The sequence below is a fragment of the Embiotoca jacksoni genome, unplaced genomic scaffold (assembly GCF_022577435.1).
Source record: "Embiotoca jacksoni isolate LCO1_2020_lvr unplaced genomic scaffold, fEmbJac1.0.p SCAF_2, whole genome shotgun sequence".
Classification (NCBI taxonomy): domain Eukaryota; kingdom Metazoa; phylum Chordata; class Actinopteri; family Embiotocidae; genus Embiotoca; species Embiotoca jacksoni.
Genome location: NW_027185340.1, coordinates 6,686,180 through 6,702,662, shown reverse-complemented (window position 1 = coordinate 6,702,662; position 16,483 = coordinate 6,686,180). Strand labels below are relative to the sequence as shown.

The 16,483-nt window shown below is 43.3% G+C and overlaps 1 long non-coding RNA gene across 1 annotated transcript in view; it reads right to left on the bottom strand.

The window, feature by feature from the left end:
* Positions 1–2,163: 2,163 nt before the first annotated feature.
* The window catches only part of LOC138201110 (uncharacterized), a 54,164-nt gene continuing 39,844 nt past the window's right edge, over positions 2,164–16,483 (bottom strand). The window contains exon 3 of the long non-coding RNA XR_011178465.1: positions 2,164–2,491. This is a non-coding gene — a long non-coding RNA (uncharacterized lncRNA). The remainder of the gene's footprint in view (positions 2,492–16,483) is intronic.

Sequence of the window (16,483 nt, the reverse complement as noted above, 5' to 3'; positions counted from 1 at the left end):
CCCATGCTCCTGTTGTGTAAACACAGACAAATGGACAAGCTTTTTAGTGGCTACTACTTAAACATTCAATAGTGTGGTTCGTGCAATATTTTTAAGCTGTAATGGGGTTTTCCGTTTGGATGGAAATACCTAATTAAAAACACCTTGGGGCCCAAAACAGTACACATACAGAGTGTCTAGCCCACCCATGTCTACCTGACAACTGACAGCCCAATCTGATTAAAGGCTGACGAGAGGAGGGGCCTTCACCGGCCATCCACGGCAGGCCAAAAGTGATCACTATGGCGATGGGTAATTACAGCTGTCAATGCATCCTCCGTCCTGCTGGCACCAGTTTGATTGTGCTCGGCAACAGTGATAGACAGGTTTAGCATGCTCTCAACCAACCGCCATCACACTCGTTCCCTCTCTGCTCTATTTAGCTGACATGCAACACTCACATGGCCACACAACACGGACCATGGCATCCCGGCCCAGTTTTAATTGTTTCCCTCTCCCTCTCTTCTTTCCAGCCTCCGCCTCATCCCTCTGTTCCCTCCTCTGTTCTCCCGTCTCCCTCTCTCTCATGTGGACAGCTCAGAAGTGCAAGTGTTATTACATGAAACTCCCGCTGTAGCATTAATTGAAGGGAGATATGGTGGGACAAAGACGACGGGGGGTAGAGCATGTCCATTATCACTCCTGCTTTCAACAGGTCTCACATTTAGAAACTGCAAATTGCAAAAACTTGCAAGGGCAAAATGTTTGACATTATTTGATCTGCAACCATATGGTGCAAGCAGGGAGGGAGGAGGGGGGATAAGCACAAAAACAGATAAATAAGTAAACAAAAGGAGCATGAAATACAGGCAGCACAATGGGAAATGTGGCCAGGGAGAGCAAACAAACCAAGAAAATAATTATCTTTAAGATGTAATTAATGAGGGGTTCTGCTTGCAAGCGGGTATGTCAAGTGCTTCTCTTCCTGGTAGCTTCTCCTCTGCCATGCCCTTGCCTCCTATCTTATGGCTGACAGTGACAATAGCCATACTGTGGATGCTAAACAGCCTATGGTGAAGTGTTTCAGGCAGAACTACAAGTTCACATTGAGAAAAACACAGCCTTCCTGCTAGCATTGTGACGGTTGATTTAAGTTAGCAGTATTAATTAAGTCAATTGTAACTGGACAGGGCTTCCATATCCTCTCTTAATTACCTGGTTTTGTCTCGGCATGCTTGTCCTTAATCTGACCTAATGTGGCTAATAACTGAATTTGAAAACAATCAAAACAGCAATTAGAAACAACAGCCCACAAATGCTGAATTCTCAAATTAATGCAGCCAAATTGTTTGCTGCCTTTCATGTCAACAGGACATATTCAAATGGTACTTCAGGTATTACAGAAAAAAAAAAAAAAAAAAAAAAAAAAAAAAAAAAAAAAAAAAAAACGACCAGAAAGAGAGATAATAAAAATAGAAGGAAAATAAAAAGAAAGTAAACAGAGAAGTATTCTCAATTAAGCAGTGGAAGCTTTTTTCCAGTAAATTAACAATCCTTTATTATTTGCTATAAAATTAGATTTCAAAAAAAGAATCGAATGAATTTCACTTCAAAGGTCATGTTTGAATATAGATCCTCATCTTCCCACATTCTCTGAAAAACGTGGCAGACCTTTGATACACTGACCAAATCACTTAGAAGAACAGAAACAGTTTTTCCTCTTTATTTTTCCTCTTTTTTTCTATTCGAACACAAATATGTCTTCAAGGAGGTCTTGTTTAAGCCTGTAAATGCCTTGAAAGTGGATGAAATTAGGATCTGCCTATTCCGGTTACAGTCCCGGCATGGTACTGACAAAAACAGATGAGTGTTTCTCCTGAGGGAGAGGATTGTGGGTATGGAACGAGTTAGCACTGCCTGTTATTGCAGCTGATCATAAAAAGGCTATGTGCATGGGAATTCCACTGTAAAAACTGAAAAATGTTTGTTCCTATAAAAACATGTTAATGCAAAACAGTTAGGTGGAAGACAAAACTTAACCGCAGTTAATAAGGTCATAAAATGGGCGAATTTAATTGTCCGCACTGTGTTAATTAATGTGATGCATTTCTGGACACATGCTGGCGAGAACATTTTATTGAGATTCAGTAAACAACAAAGTAACAAACAATTCTACTCACAATGTTTAGATTAAAAATACATAGGCCTTAAAACCCAAATTTAATCAAAAATAAGTTTTAGAGACATGCTGAATCAGATTTACACACATCACATTTCTCAGATATTCGTTTGACACAATACATAACTTTAAAGATTGCTAGGATACAAGAATATGAATAAATAAACGTACAACTTTTTTTCTTAATTCAAACTAAATCCTGACTGTGTGACACAGTAGACAGGAGGCCAAATCCTTACTGATGTTTGATTGAATCGAGGCGCCTCCTCTCTCCGGCCCCCAGCGCTGCCTCCGTCCACCAATGGGGCTCAGGCAAGCGGATTAGCAGGAATCCTGAGAGGAAGTTTAAACAAGAGGAAACATTAAGTTTGAAATAAAACACAGGAAACAGGGTTAACTACAACTCCGCCCAGTCAGTGCCAGTGGCTGTGCTATTTTTTGCCCAATTATCCTTGGTTAACGGGATTAATTACTCTAACTTCTCTTTCTTTTCTTCCCCTCCAAGCAAACGGGCAATAAATCCTTCCCTGTGCTACACAGTCCAAGAGGGCAACTCTAATTAGCATAACAACTTACAAAAACATTATGGCCTTAAAGTGCTTTCAGAGAAAACAACATCAGAAGCACACAGGATACAGGATGGGATTTAGGAGGGCTATTTAATTGAATAAAATGTTTGGGGAGGTGGGAAGAGGGGTAAACACAACGTAGGTGATGCAAGGGAGGGCAGGAACATAAACGGAGGGCCTGACTTCCACAGGACAGGCCCTGGTATGTCTGACATACAAAAACAGAGGGTTAATGGGCACCAGCTATCTTAGTCACAAACAAGAGTAAATACCAAAGCAATTCAAATATAGAAAAGATACACCAACTTCCCTTCATCACCTGGAGAGGGGAGGCGACGTAAAATTTGTGGCTCAGTTGTATAAATTTGTTTTCTGGAGGCTATGGCAATATTTGTCAATTTGAAGTGCAGAAAATCCACCGCAGTTCTGGGACTGTCTCCTCACCATCCACCGCCTTGTGCCAAAACCCACACCGCCGTGTCTGAGGGTAAAAACAGCCGTTTTCTAGCCAACCTGTTTAGCATGAGTCCCACCCAGTCGTCTGCTTTCACTAACCTGTCCTGACAAGTACCCAGATTAACGTAATCTTATATCAGTGCAGAGGAGCAGAAGAGAGCAGATGGACCCCCTGTGCCCCCCCCTTCCACCCAACACTATCACACACACACACACACACACACACACACACACACACACACACACACACACACACACACACACACACACACACACACACAAGCAAATGCAAACTCTCTCACTCATAAACACACATATTAGAACTTAGCTGCAGAGTGCTTAGCATGCAAAACCTGGGCCCCAGCCACAGCAATTAATGTTCTCCCAGCAAATTGCCACAGCTTTGGATGATGCTGTTTGGGGAATGTTACCCTGTATATTCATATGTGATTCATCAGCAAACACTGCAGTCTGGCTGGTGTGTGAGTGTGACAGTGCGGTCATTTTAATATGTGGGGGGGGCGGGGAATGAAAGTGTCTTTTGATTCATTTGCAGATAAATAAATAAATAAATCAATAAACAAGTAATTGAATAAGACACTCAACAAGAGACTGCAGGCTGGGGAATTGAATTTGGGATTTTTAACACTTGTCATCTGCCGTGTTGAAGTGAGCTTGTCTTTTTACAGTTTCCCTGGTAAATCTCAACTTTGCTAAACTGAACAGATGGGCTTGCTAATTAGCAGCGCTCAGGCTGTAAGTTTGTTTATAAAGAGAGAAAGGGTTCCAGACATCTTGACACATTTTATTAACATATCATACCTTAAAGCTATGCTTCTTGGTACCCACCAGGCTCTTTAGCTAAATGCACACACACATGCGGGGACACGCTTTCACACATGCACATACACTTTTATATAAACATGCCCATGTGCGTCAGTGCGCACACATACACTGTACACACCAGGGAAACAATAAAAGTCAGCCTTGCGAAACGGAACACCCTGTATGTATGCTCATGAATATGCACAATTAACTCTGTGTGAGTGTGTGTATGTGTGTGTGTGTGCGTGTGTGCGTGTGTGTGTGTGTGTGTGTGAGAGAGAGAGAGAGTGTGTGTGCATGGGCGAATGTCTTTACAGAAGTGTAACAGCACATTTTGCACATGAGTGTGTGTCCACTGTATAAATATGTGTGTATGTGAGAGATGGCGTTTGTTTACGAGGGCATCACTGTGTGTGTCACGCACATGTCCTTGCTGGAGCAATTGCATGCTTCTCTCTGCACCAGGCCCCCTCCTAAATTTGCCCCCCGTGGTTTTGTCAGCTTTCACTATTGTGTGTCAGGACACTGACACTAGATGATGTCCCAAGCAGACAGGGTCGGTGCGCTCCCAGAGGGGCCCGGAGCATTCAGCAGCGGGATAGGATGGACTGAGGCTCTATCGGTACCATTTAAACCTCCTGCCAGGCCCCACTTAGGACATGGGCGACATCACGGCACCCACCCACTACGCTGATGCACTGAGATGTGAAAAAACTTAGCTAGAGAACTACAATGCCGGAGGAAGAGTGCATGATAGAGAGAGATAGAGGGCCAGAGAAAAATTCCATCACCAATGCCACATGATACGGCTCATAACATTGTCATGATTTTTTTTTTTGTTCCCCTTCTTGTCACACACACACACATACCCGCAGACATACCACAGCCTGGTGTTTCGGCAGGCACATATTGCCATGGTGATCCTGGTTAAGAGGCTTACATTCGGCCCATGCGGATGGTTGCTGGGGGACACTCCCATTGCCATGGTGATGGCTACTGGGAGGACACTCGCATTGCCATGGTGATGATGGCAGGAGCCAGGCATGCCAACCAATGAGATGATGGATAGATGCCATGCAGGAGGCGAAGGGAAAACGTGACCAGAATGCCTGCTTGTTATGTCTACTGTCAAGGAGACTCTTCATAAATTGTGTCTTCACACATGGTTACATGCAGTCACCACTAGCAGCTTTTCTGCAAAGTGATGTATTTAGGCTTTTTTTACTGGATAAAATAATAATGACATATTTAATATACAAGGGCAATGATATTTTAATCTATAAAAACAATAGGCATATATAGGGGCTACTCTAAAGATTAAGACAGAAAACAGTGCAGATTACAGATTTAAAATCGCAGATGACATGAATTATGGATAGGAAACATGCAAAGAAGGAGATCCAAATTCAAAGCATGTAGTAATGCAAAATACATCAGAGAAAAACGTAAATTCAGTCACTGCTGGAACAAGGTTGGAGCCTATTTGTGTCAGCGCTTGTGTGTGAAATATGCATACAACCTAATTCCACATTCCATCAGTAATAATAACAATACAGAAGCAGCAAAGGCGATAGAGGTGGCAATCTGGTGATTTAGCTCCAGATAGCCAAAGCCATTTCGCCTGCCTCCCAGCAGAGGGAGGCTGGGAATGGGTTGAGGGCCAGCGGGACGGGGCTGGGAACCAGGGGACTGGTGCTGCCTGAAGGCATGGCCGAGGTCCAAATCTGGCCCAGTGTGAGAGACTACCAAGAGTTGCTGTATGTGTGTTTATGTGAATATTCACTACAGAGGAGGTAGAATGGAGCAGGATGGAGGCCTTGTTGGACTGATTCTATTCTGTACATTTTATTCCAAAACACACACGCACACGTTTACATATCTCTTAGGGTCACCTGTCTCTTCTCTCTGAGCTGTTTTTCGCCAACATGAAGGCTTCTGCATGCTAAAAAATTCTACTTTGCCATAAAGCCAGCACCAAAAAGGTCAACCACACCAGCCCTTAGAAACATAGTTTTCAGCTTCGCCACTAAAACTTTAAACCTAATCAAATAATACACATACTTAGTTTTTAGACAACAAAAAACAGCACTGAGATATCACTGACCATCAGGCAATGGGACCTTTAAAAACTCAAACTGACCAGACAAACAATGTGTACACTCATGCATGAGCAGCCATACCACTGCGCGGTGCCATACCTTTGACAGCCGTGATTTTTCTTAAGCTGACAGTTCAGGTAAGATAAAAGATTTACCTTTCTTCCTACGAGTGACACACATTTCACCAGAGAAAGGAGGTGTTTATAACGCATTCAGGACTGTGTCGTGTCAACAAATCTGTCTCTGCATGGGCAGGAGAACCTGCCGGATACTATCTCATTTTACACACAAGGTGCAGAGAAACACACTTCACACTCTTCCAGGTGCACAGTAAGACAACCACACAAGCACGTTAACAGAAGTGCAGGAAAGAGTATGTTTACCATTATTGTGTGTGTGTGTGTGTGTGTGTGTGTGTGTGTGTGTGTGTGTGTGTGTGTGTGTGTAACCTTATGCAATACAATCCATATACTGTAGATCTGTGTCTGAATATCATCATAAAACTCAGTCACCCGCTGAAACATTTCGCCTCTTACTCTGCAGCTCAGAGATCTGCACTCTACAGATGTAGCCAAACACACTATAAAAATATATATAGGACGCAGCGTCATGAATACCATATCAGCCCGGGTGCAATAAAATCATTTAGCACAAACACAATAATAATTTTTCCATGTTTCAACCACATGGAAATTCATTAAAACACAGCGACCGTCCCATACAGCGGCTGGTGGAAAAATGAACATAAGTCAGTGATGTCAAGTAGAAGCAGTAGATGATAATAGACACACTGATATTTAGTCTCTATCTCCTTATAATACTCATAGGTAACAGCAAAGGCAATGTGTTTTGCCAGTTTGTAGTGGTACAGAAACACAATGTATCAGCCAATTGGAACTGTATTGTATAGTATGGTCAACCTCAAACGTGGGCACTATAATAGGTACTCTGTCAAACGTGATATGTTGATGAAGAAGTGTCAAGTCCAGTTCATTTAATCAGTGCCCATCATTTAAGCTAAGCTAAACTTTGGCAGTTATTGGTTTTACTTTCAGTATGGCACTCACTCTTTAAGATCAACGTTCAGTCACTGCTGTCAACATTAAGTGACATGACTTTGTAGCAGTGGAGATATCATGAGCTAAACATTTTAAAAAGGTGATGTGTGTCAGTAAAAGTCATCTGGTGAACAGAGCTGCATTCACAAACTGTTCTCAGAAACCTAAAAGGGTAATGTAAGATAAGGTAAGTTCTTGAGATAGAAAGGTTTCCTGCTCAAAGAGCAGATGCCTGAGTTTACCACCAGCATATTAATCCATGAAAGGAAAAGATAAAGATTACTAGAACTGTAAAGTATCAGCCAATCCAATGTATTGACCAAGTGATCCTGCAGGCCTTCTGGGTCCTTGCTTGGAGATTACAAACATGAAAACACTAAAGCTCCAAACTCGATGTGGTTCTCTGACTAATAACATTTACTCCTGTAGTTTCAATAGTTTATTTACTGATGAATGACTGGCGATGATGATGATTACAATAGGAGCCTCTATAAAAAACTTTATTCAGACTTGGGAACACAAAGCTATGAAGGATATAATGCTGTATTTGTAATTCTTTTGTGATTTTGTTTTAGTTTTCCATATACAGGGCCTTAGGGAAGGAAATATGTGTGGATTACACCTTTAAAGACACCCCCAAACTCGCCCAGCCCCTGAGGAGACCAATAGAGAGCTGTGTTACCAAAGTCCCTGCAGAGACAACAAGCCATGTGAAGTGTGAAACCCCTCGCCAACACGGATTTAAGTTTTCAGAAGCGTACATCAGTAAGAATGGAAATATTCGGGGAGAAAGAAGAGAACGAAGGGAGAGAGAGAAAGAATGGACAGACCGCTGTTTGACAAATATTGTGAGACGTGGTGGAGGGATGGTGGTGTTTTCATTGCTGACATCAACATAAATTTTCCTGGGCCGGCTCTCCTTGCCCAGCATGGGCTCAGCACTGGGAAACTGGAGAGGAAATTCTCTGAGCCGCAAGGGAGTGGAATCAAAGAGCCAGGACTCTGAGACCTCTGACACACTGAACTCCTCGCTGACCCCAAAACTCTCTATCTCGCTCACACACACATAATAGACACGTACAAATCGGCTCACAATACACACAGCATCCAAGATCGACAGGGGCGCACAGTTGGAGAGGTACAAACAAAGCCACACATACACTACTTTCAAGACCGTTTGGATTCAGTGGTCATCATTTTTTGTCTTTAGCGCCTGATCTATTTGAAAGCATCTGTTTGTGCCATCTGATAAGCAGTATTTGTCCCCGTGTGGCTCTTGGAGGTGGCGCACACTGGCCTGCGTCATAACTGTGAGGCATTGAGTGGTAGACCAAAAGTTCAATGAGCCCTGTCTGAGGAACCTCATTAAAACTTGACAAACACACACTCACATACACACACACACACACACACACACACACACACGCGCACACACACAGAAATGTGTGTCATACAGAGCACGTATCCACACACACACGCACACACACACATGCAAACACGTGTGGCTTGAATTAATGATGATGTAATTAGCCCTGATATCCTTGAAATGTCGGGTGCCAGGAAGTAGGGATATGCTTCATGTCATCTGCAGCCTCTGAGTGTGAATGTGTGCATGTGTGAGCACACTATGCCATCAGAGTTGTTGGAGACTGTACAATGGACATGGTGGCCACTCTATTCTATGCCACAGTGAGTAGGCTTTCCACGCCAGCTCCTCTGAAAAGAAGCACATGCACAATGGTCGCCATAATGAGGAACTCTTCCAGGCCGGCGCACAATCTGACAATTTGAGCAGGTGTGGTAAAGGCAACTGCTATAAACACCAAAGGCATTTTTCAGAACAGGATTGCTGTGTGTGTGTGTGTGTGTGTGTGTGTGTGTGTGTGTGTGTGTGTGTGTGTGTGTGTGTGTGTGTGTGTGTGTGTGTGTGTGTGTGTGTGTGTGTGTGTGTGTGTGTGTGTGTGTGTGTGTGTGTGTGCATCATACCTAATAGCTTGCTCAGGTTCTATGCCCACATCCAGAAACCATTCCTGATTGGGCACAAGGTGAAAGAAGGTGCAGCTGGCTACACTTGAATGAATGCTGTTTCCTTCTGACCCCTGTGTATGTGCATTTGTGTGTGTGTGTGTGTGTGTGTGTGTGTGTGTGTGTGTGTGTGTGTGTGTGTGTGTGTGTGTGTGTATGTGTGTGTGTGTGTGTGCGTGTGTGTGTGTGCGTGTGTGTGTGTGTGTGTGTGTGTGTGTGTGTGTGTGTGTGTGGATACACACTTGTCTGTGTGTCAGGGGCGTGGGAGGGCATGATGAGTGGACAAAGCGACTTTGTGAGATGCTTCCACAAAAACACCTCGTCAATGTGAGAGGAAGGGCACAGAGGTGAAGGAAAAAAAGGGTTTACAACACTGCTCAACCATGGCAAGTTGTTCAAACCTTCTTCCTTTGTATGTGTCTGTCTTGCCCCATCACCCACTGTTTATAAATGGGACAGACAATATTCTCTGGAAGTGAAGATGGCTTCTGTCATATTACACTATTCGGCGAAGAGTGTAAACAAAATAAGGATGTTTTATATGTGTGAAGCAGTAATTTTAGAGCTCTGATTGATTCCAGTGTTTTTGATCTTTTATGATGCATAAATGTTGTTTAATCTATGCTGTTTTGGTGTTGCTTCGCTTTATGTGTGTCACCTTCTAGAGGAGCAACAAGGTCCTCAATCAGAGCTCAGAACAGACGCTGGGGCCCACCAAGGTCCGTCAAAGTGTGCAGGCTGTTTTAATCCACTCTGCTGGAAGTCTCCTCTGTGGGCGTGTGTATGTGTGTGTGCTGCGTGTGAATGTCTGGAACAGTGGGCATGATAAGCTGCAACAAGATAAAAAGCTAGCTTGAACAATGATGTCATAGATTTTCACAGATTTTTCTTGGAGGTTGGTGAAGTCAGACCCAAATTAAGCTGAGGCCCCCGTACAGCTTTGGCCCTCCACCCTCCCTCTGGTGTAATAATATGACTGCAATAGGTACAAGATTAACCAACGCAATAGGGTTGAAGCTTTCTCTTATCCATAGAATATCGCACTCCCGATGTTAGCCGGCTCTCCCTGCCTCTGCGTATCTTTTTGATCCTTACTTCGCTATATCAGTAAACACTTGTTCTCCCCTTCCATCAAGGAGGAAAGAGGAGGGTGACTAGAGGACTCCAAATAATGCAATTAAACACTGACCGCAGGGTTCAGTGCTGCTTATCAATACACCCAGCAGGGGAGCAAAGACCAGCTCAAACCAGGGCTTCAGCTGTCTGCTCTATGGAGACGGGCATTTTAATAGAGTGTTGCCACAGTATATCCTCCTCTCTCAAAACTTGTTTCCCCGCCACTCACAGAAAATGAGACTATAAAACTACTACTAAAACAGATGTATTAAGCAGTATTAAGTACAAGCAGAGGGGAAGAAAGAAAGAAAGAAAGAAAGAAAGAAAGAAAGAAAGAAAGAAAGAAAGAAAGAAAGAAAGAAACAAACAAACAAACAAACAAACAAACAAACAAACAAACAAACAAACAAACAAACAAACAAACAAACAAACAAAGAACGAACAAAAGAAAGAAAGAAAGAAAGAAAGAAAGAAAGAAAGAAAGAAAGAAAGAAAGAAAGAAATGCTCATCATCATCATCCATAGGTGTGCTGTAGGGGACGTACTCACTCAGTGCTGAGGACAGGTGTGCTGTTCAACAAGTTTCTCCCCTCTCAGTTGTATTTTGCTGACGGCACAGCTGACCTCCACAGGAGGCTTGTCTGAAGCATAGCCAGATTGAGAGCCAGCACACCGGTCTGGGAGCCCACAAAGCACATGAACCAGGCCTGAACCAGGCGTCTGCTACGCAGTGGAGCTCCCAGCCCCGCCCACCCACCGGTCAGCCGCTGACAAATGCTGCGCCTCACCCTGGTTCTCTCGTTTCCCCAACCTGGACACCAGACACCTAGAGGATAAACCCACTCATACATAATAAACACTGGCCCCAGGGCCTGGTGTGTGATCTCATCATGCATGTGTCCTCTGCAGAAAGAAATGTGACAGACCACAGTGTGGAAGTGTGTGTTGGTGAGAGTGGCATGTGTGGAGAGCTGCCAGGGTGCCGAACAGAGCGGTACACAGAAGCAGTTTGCCTCCTCTTTTGCCCAGTATGCGATGTTCTACTGGCCCTCAGTCATCTGCATAATGAAAATATGCACTGATAAGGTTGGTTAAATTGACGCAAGGCCTAATGAGGAGAAATTACTTGTCTTTGGAGCACAGTGGTCCGCCGATGGAAGAAGAAGCTGTGGGAAGATGGAGACTGAGTCCCCGTGCCAAAAGGGCAAGGCAAACATTGGCAGGAATTTTGGACTTTCACATACTCTCTGCAAAAAATAAAAAGGGAGGATTGAGCAATTGATAAAAGGGGGAATTTTTCACTACAAAGCCCAACTGGAGTGATGAGTGATTCTAGACAAACAGTGCTGCAGAGTTTAGTGAACAGAGCCAAGCACTTAGGGGACATGAAAAGCAGCAAAGCCCTGGCAAGGTGGTCCGGCTGCTTCATCTCTCCGCAGGCTCAGGAATCAATGGGAGCAGGGAGAGAGGGCAAACCTGGATGACTGACTAACTGACACACAGCGAGGGAGGAGCGGTCACTGTTCAGAGGTAGAGATAAAAAAGAAGAACAATTATCAAATGACTTACAACTGTGATGCAGTGCATCATCTACAAAATCTTCACCACCTTTGTGATTATTGTCAATGTCCTCCTGCCTTCAAATCATCGTTACCATCTTCACTATGATGCATTGGCCTGTTTCCCTCAGGTGCTCCAAGGATGTGTGTGAGAAGGCCTCCTAGTTAGCTCCAGGCTGTCCCATGCAGACCAGAGTGGGCCTCCAAGAGGGAAAATAAGCACTTCAACAGCAGCTGGACAAATGGACTATTGAGACAGGTGGACAGCATACGGACCACAAACACACACACTAATAGCCTGGCAGCATTACCCAAATACACAATTATAAGGTAGACACAAGAGACTTTTCCACATGTGGTTGAAATGACTTGTTTTCTCTAATATAAGGTCATAACTTAAGTTCAGTGTCTTGCTTGAAGATTTGTTCCCAAATCCTAACAAAGAAAACCCCCCCCAAAAATATAATTTTATTGTGCTAAATATGCACATTAAATATTGTTAACAGTTAAATGTGTTTTAACTAAATTTGTATGTATTATGGAGTCTATATTGGGAGGACACATAAAGCCTACAATACACTGTATATCAGCCAAAGCAATTAGTCAAACAGGGGCTCACAGAGGTTGGCTTTGATCACAGAACTGTGAAATATTTATGAAGATATGCGATACATGAAATGAGCTTTGAGAATGAGTATCTGCGGGGGTCCGAAAAAACTCTCCCTTTGAGGGACCTTCAGGGGAGGACGACTGCTTGGACACACAATTGGGTTACCGGGCCTAACTCCCCATTCAAAATGAAAGGCAGGAGGGACCAGGCGGGCCCTAAAATGGCGGCCCAGTTTCAAGGCAGAGTGGAACAGAGGGAGTTAATCCATGGTTTGGAACGGGAGCGGAGGCAGCCACGGAGCTGCGAGCTGTGTTTTTTTGGGGGGACATTGAGCTGTGTTCTCTGCTGACATGCTCAGTTCCACTTGGTTCCACTCAGACAGAGCGCAAGAGTTTTAACACACTCAAGCATGCACTAATTAAAAATCCACACTCTGCATCAATGCTGCAGCAATCAATATGCTTAATTAACTCATCTATACATCACTACGGCACAACGGACCCAAATTTTTGGAGACAGTCAGTCAGGAAAATGAAATATTTCACTCATTCACTATTTTGAAGAAATATTGTTTTTTTTTTTCTAATTCAGTTACACTCGTAATCAATTTCTCGTCTCTTTCACTTCTGTCATAATCTTAATCATTAAGATTCATTTCACTTCTCCTTTTAAATTGCAGCTCATCTTGTAGAAGGTCTGGTGTAAATTATATACATTTCACCTGTGATTATGTTAACTCAGGTTCCATGGCGGCACGGTCTCACTACTTTTCCTCCTAATTAATTCACCCTGAGAGACTTAAACAAGAAAATAGTTCTATCTTCTAGCCCTGGTTATATTGAAACTGCCCCCCTGGTATATTTTCACACTTCAGCATGGTGGGGAACTTGGGATTCTTAATGCAACCCCTACTTCTTTAGGAAGTGTTAATTTGCTGGTATTCGGATGTCAGACGGGTGAAAAGCTTATTAATAGTACTGTGACTTTTGATCTAAGTGGGGGGGGAGGAATCCAAATTGTAGTGAAGTTATTCACTTATAGTTTTGGTTTGTTTGCCAAACTCTAATCAAAGTTTCACATTACTTACATGGCATTGTTCATTAGAAGAACAAGAAGTATTTGCAGATTACATTTTATTTTATTTTCCAATTGAAAGATGAAAGAAAAAATATACTTGAAGATGTTGTCATATGCAATTTTCTATTAACTTAAAACTACAAAAGTCATGAGAAGAGATTGGTCCAGCAGTCGCTAATTCAAATGGAGGGTGAAATATAAACAGCAACTGGCTAGAAGAACAAGTTGTAGACAATGGACTACATCCACAATAAAACAACTAAAATAGGGGTCTGATCTCAGTCTGATTACAGCTGTCATGCATCCAATTTTGTTCTTATCCAAACCAAATGAAGGGATAGAGAAAAGGATTCATTCATTGTGCTGTTTTAGAATTTCATATGGACCGACTTTGAAAAAAAGAAAGAAATAGAAGACATAAATAAATGTTTGCGGATGCTCCAAAGAGTGTTTTCAAATTGTTCTGCTGAAGTGTGGAAATGGTCTCAGCTCTCTCTCCATCTCTGTCTCCTATCATTAACTCAGCCTGGTGCTGGGGGCCCCCAGCCCAGGCTTTTTGTGCCCCTGGCCAGGCCAGTTCTCCTTGAAGCAAGCCTACAGCAATTCTCCTCTGTTTGTTGAGAGAAAGTAGAAAGGAGAACCTTGAACATGACCCTCAAAAGGGCTTTTATTCTCGGTTCATGCAACACAGTTCACGTGAACTCCCTCCTTTATGTCCCACTCTTTATTTGACCCTGACTATTTGCTGAGTTTCTGCTAAAAATCCAATTAGGTTAATTTGAAACAGTCCTAGTGAGAGAACTTTATCCTTTTGGTGCAGAGATAACTAACCTAATTAAGACTAGACCTCTACCTCTGTCCTCTTTGAGCCTGCAAATTAAGGAAAGAAAAAGAAAACTTGTCAGAGATTAGGGTTGAGATTAGATTGCTAAAACAAACACCAGAGGGGAGACTGTATCTTTAAATGCCCTTAAATTGTTTGGGACTCTTTTAACTCTGGGTTTTCACAGTCTCAGCTTTACTGAGGGGAGATAAGGGGAGCAGGGAAATGTAATGTAATAATACTAAATGATAAGAACAAGGGTAAATGTAATCCAGCATTGTGAGGAGAGGGAGGGCAGTGGGGTCACAAAGAGAGTGATGTGCTTTGACCACCTGTGAAAGTAACTGTGATGGATTGTTTTGTTATAGAAAGCCTTTAAATTGCTGGAACATGTGAAGCAACATAAGGGTTGTTCTATTTAGCTGACGGCAACACGCGCGCGCGCGCGCACACACACACACACACACACACACACACACACACACACACACACACACACACACACACACACACACACACACACACACAAAAGCACGCACACACACACACAAAGTAAACACAAACAACAGGCCTGCTGAGTTTAGTTTACTCCTATCAGCTGGCTCTGACTAGCCACGCAGACCACCCCGACTCCTCAACTCCTCACTCTTATTGGGACAGAGAGGGGGGAGGGTCGAGCATGGGGATTTGGGTGGAGGTGGAGCTTGGTGCATGGGTTGTGAGGGGATGAGGAGGGGGAGGGGGGTTTCACCAAATTAAAACCCAATCAATGTGAATCTCACTCCGCCTGGTCAAAGCCCCTTTCAAACTAAAGCCTTTTTCCCGGACCCCCCTCCTCACCACCCTTTTTCCAGTCCCCAGTCCCCAGCCCATGCCCTCCACACCCTCCCTCTGACCCACACTCACTCTGCAACTATCATGGAGCACTGACTTGATGTGCTGGCCTCTATTTCTCACCTCCACACCAGGCAGAGCAACAGCAGCAGACTCAAAAGTGCAACAGTGCCTGAACAAAGTGACACAAAACCAACCTGGTTATAATAATTTAAAGGGTGTTGTAGTATTTGTAGACACATGTGTACGGAGGCTGTGGTGAAAGGCAACATCTGTATCATGAGTACATACTGCAGGAGTCGAGACAGAATTAGGGCATTTCTGTGCTGCAGCAGATTAAATTCCACCTAAAATGCAGGAATACGAGGTTAAAGTGCTGCAGTTCAGCTTTAAGCGTCTTCACATATTCAGTGAACAGGTGCATTGCCCTTTTTTTAGCCTTCGAGGGACTGCATGTACTGTAAAAACAAAAACAAAAGGTACATTTCCTGCAGTGTTAAAAGCCTAAATGAATTTAAAAGCCAGACAAACTCATTGTATATTCTCCTCTTAGATCCAATGTGCTGGTGTACAGAGCCGAAGCAAAACTGTCTGATGTTGCACTGTAAAATGATGCACTCATAACATGCTCTATCTCTCTCTCTTTCACTCAGTCTGACGCACACGCACACGCACACGCACACGCACACGCACACGCACACACACACAACACCACCACCACCACCACCACCTGCTGAAGCAGAGATGGAGAGAGTCCTTACTAGCTGAAGCCTAACAGTGGGGAACAATTAAACCAAATACCAGCCTTTGATCACTTGGTCATGTGAACATGACAGGTGACCATATGGCTGATAAAATGCAAATGATAACTGGGGCTTAAATTCTCTGTTTGTTTACTGCAAACGGAAAAAGAAAAAGAAAACAAACTAGCGATGTCTTTTAATGACTTTAGTAAAATATCCTCCTCAGTGCTGGATTTTCCATGCCCTAAGTGTTGCAAAGGCTGGGTTGTTTTTTTTTAAGTAGTGACAATGTGTCTGACAGTGTCTGTTTTTACTTCATAATCTAGTTCTATTTTCAACCAGTTTTTGGTAATCCGTCCCTCATATGGACGGTGGAATACCATCCCGAGTAACGTTTTTCTATACAAACATAAACAAAGACTACACGCACTAATGCAAAGACAAGAAAACCACACAAGATCATTACACTTTTATAGCTGGACGAGCAGACAAGAAGGAAGGGAGGCTGTGTAACAATCAGCCATCACAAAC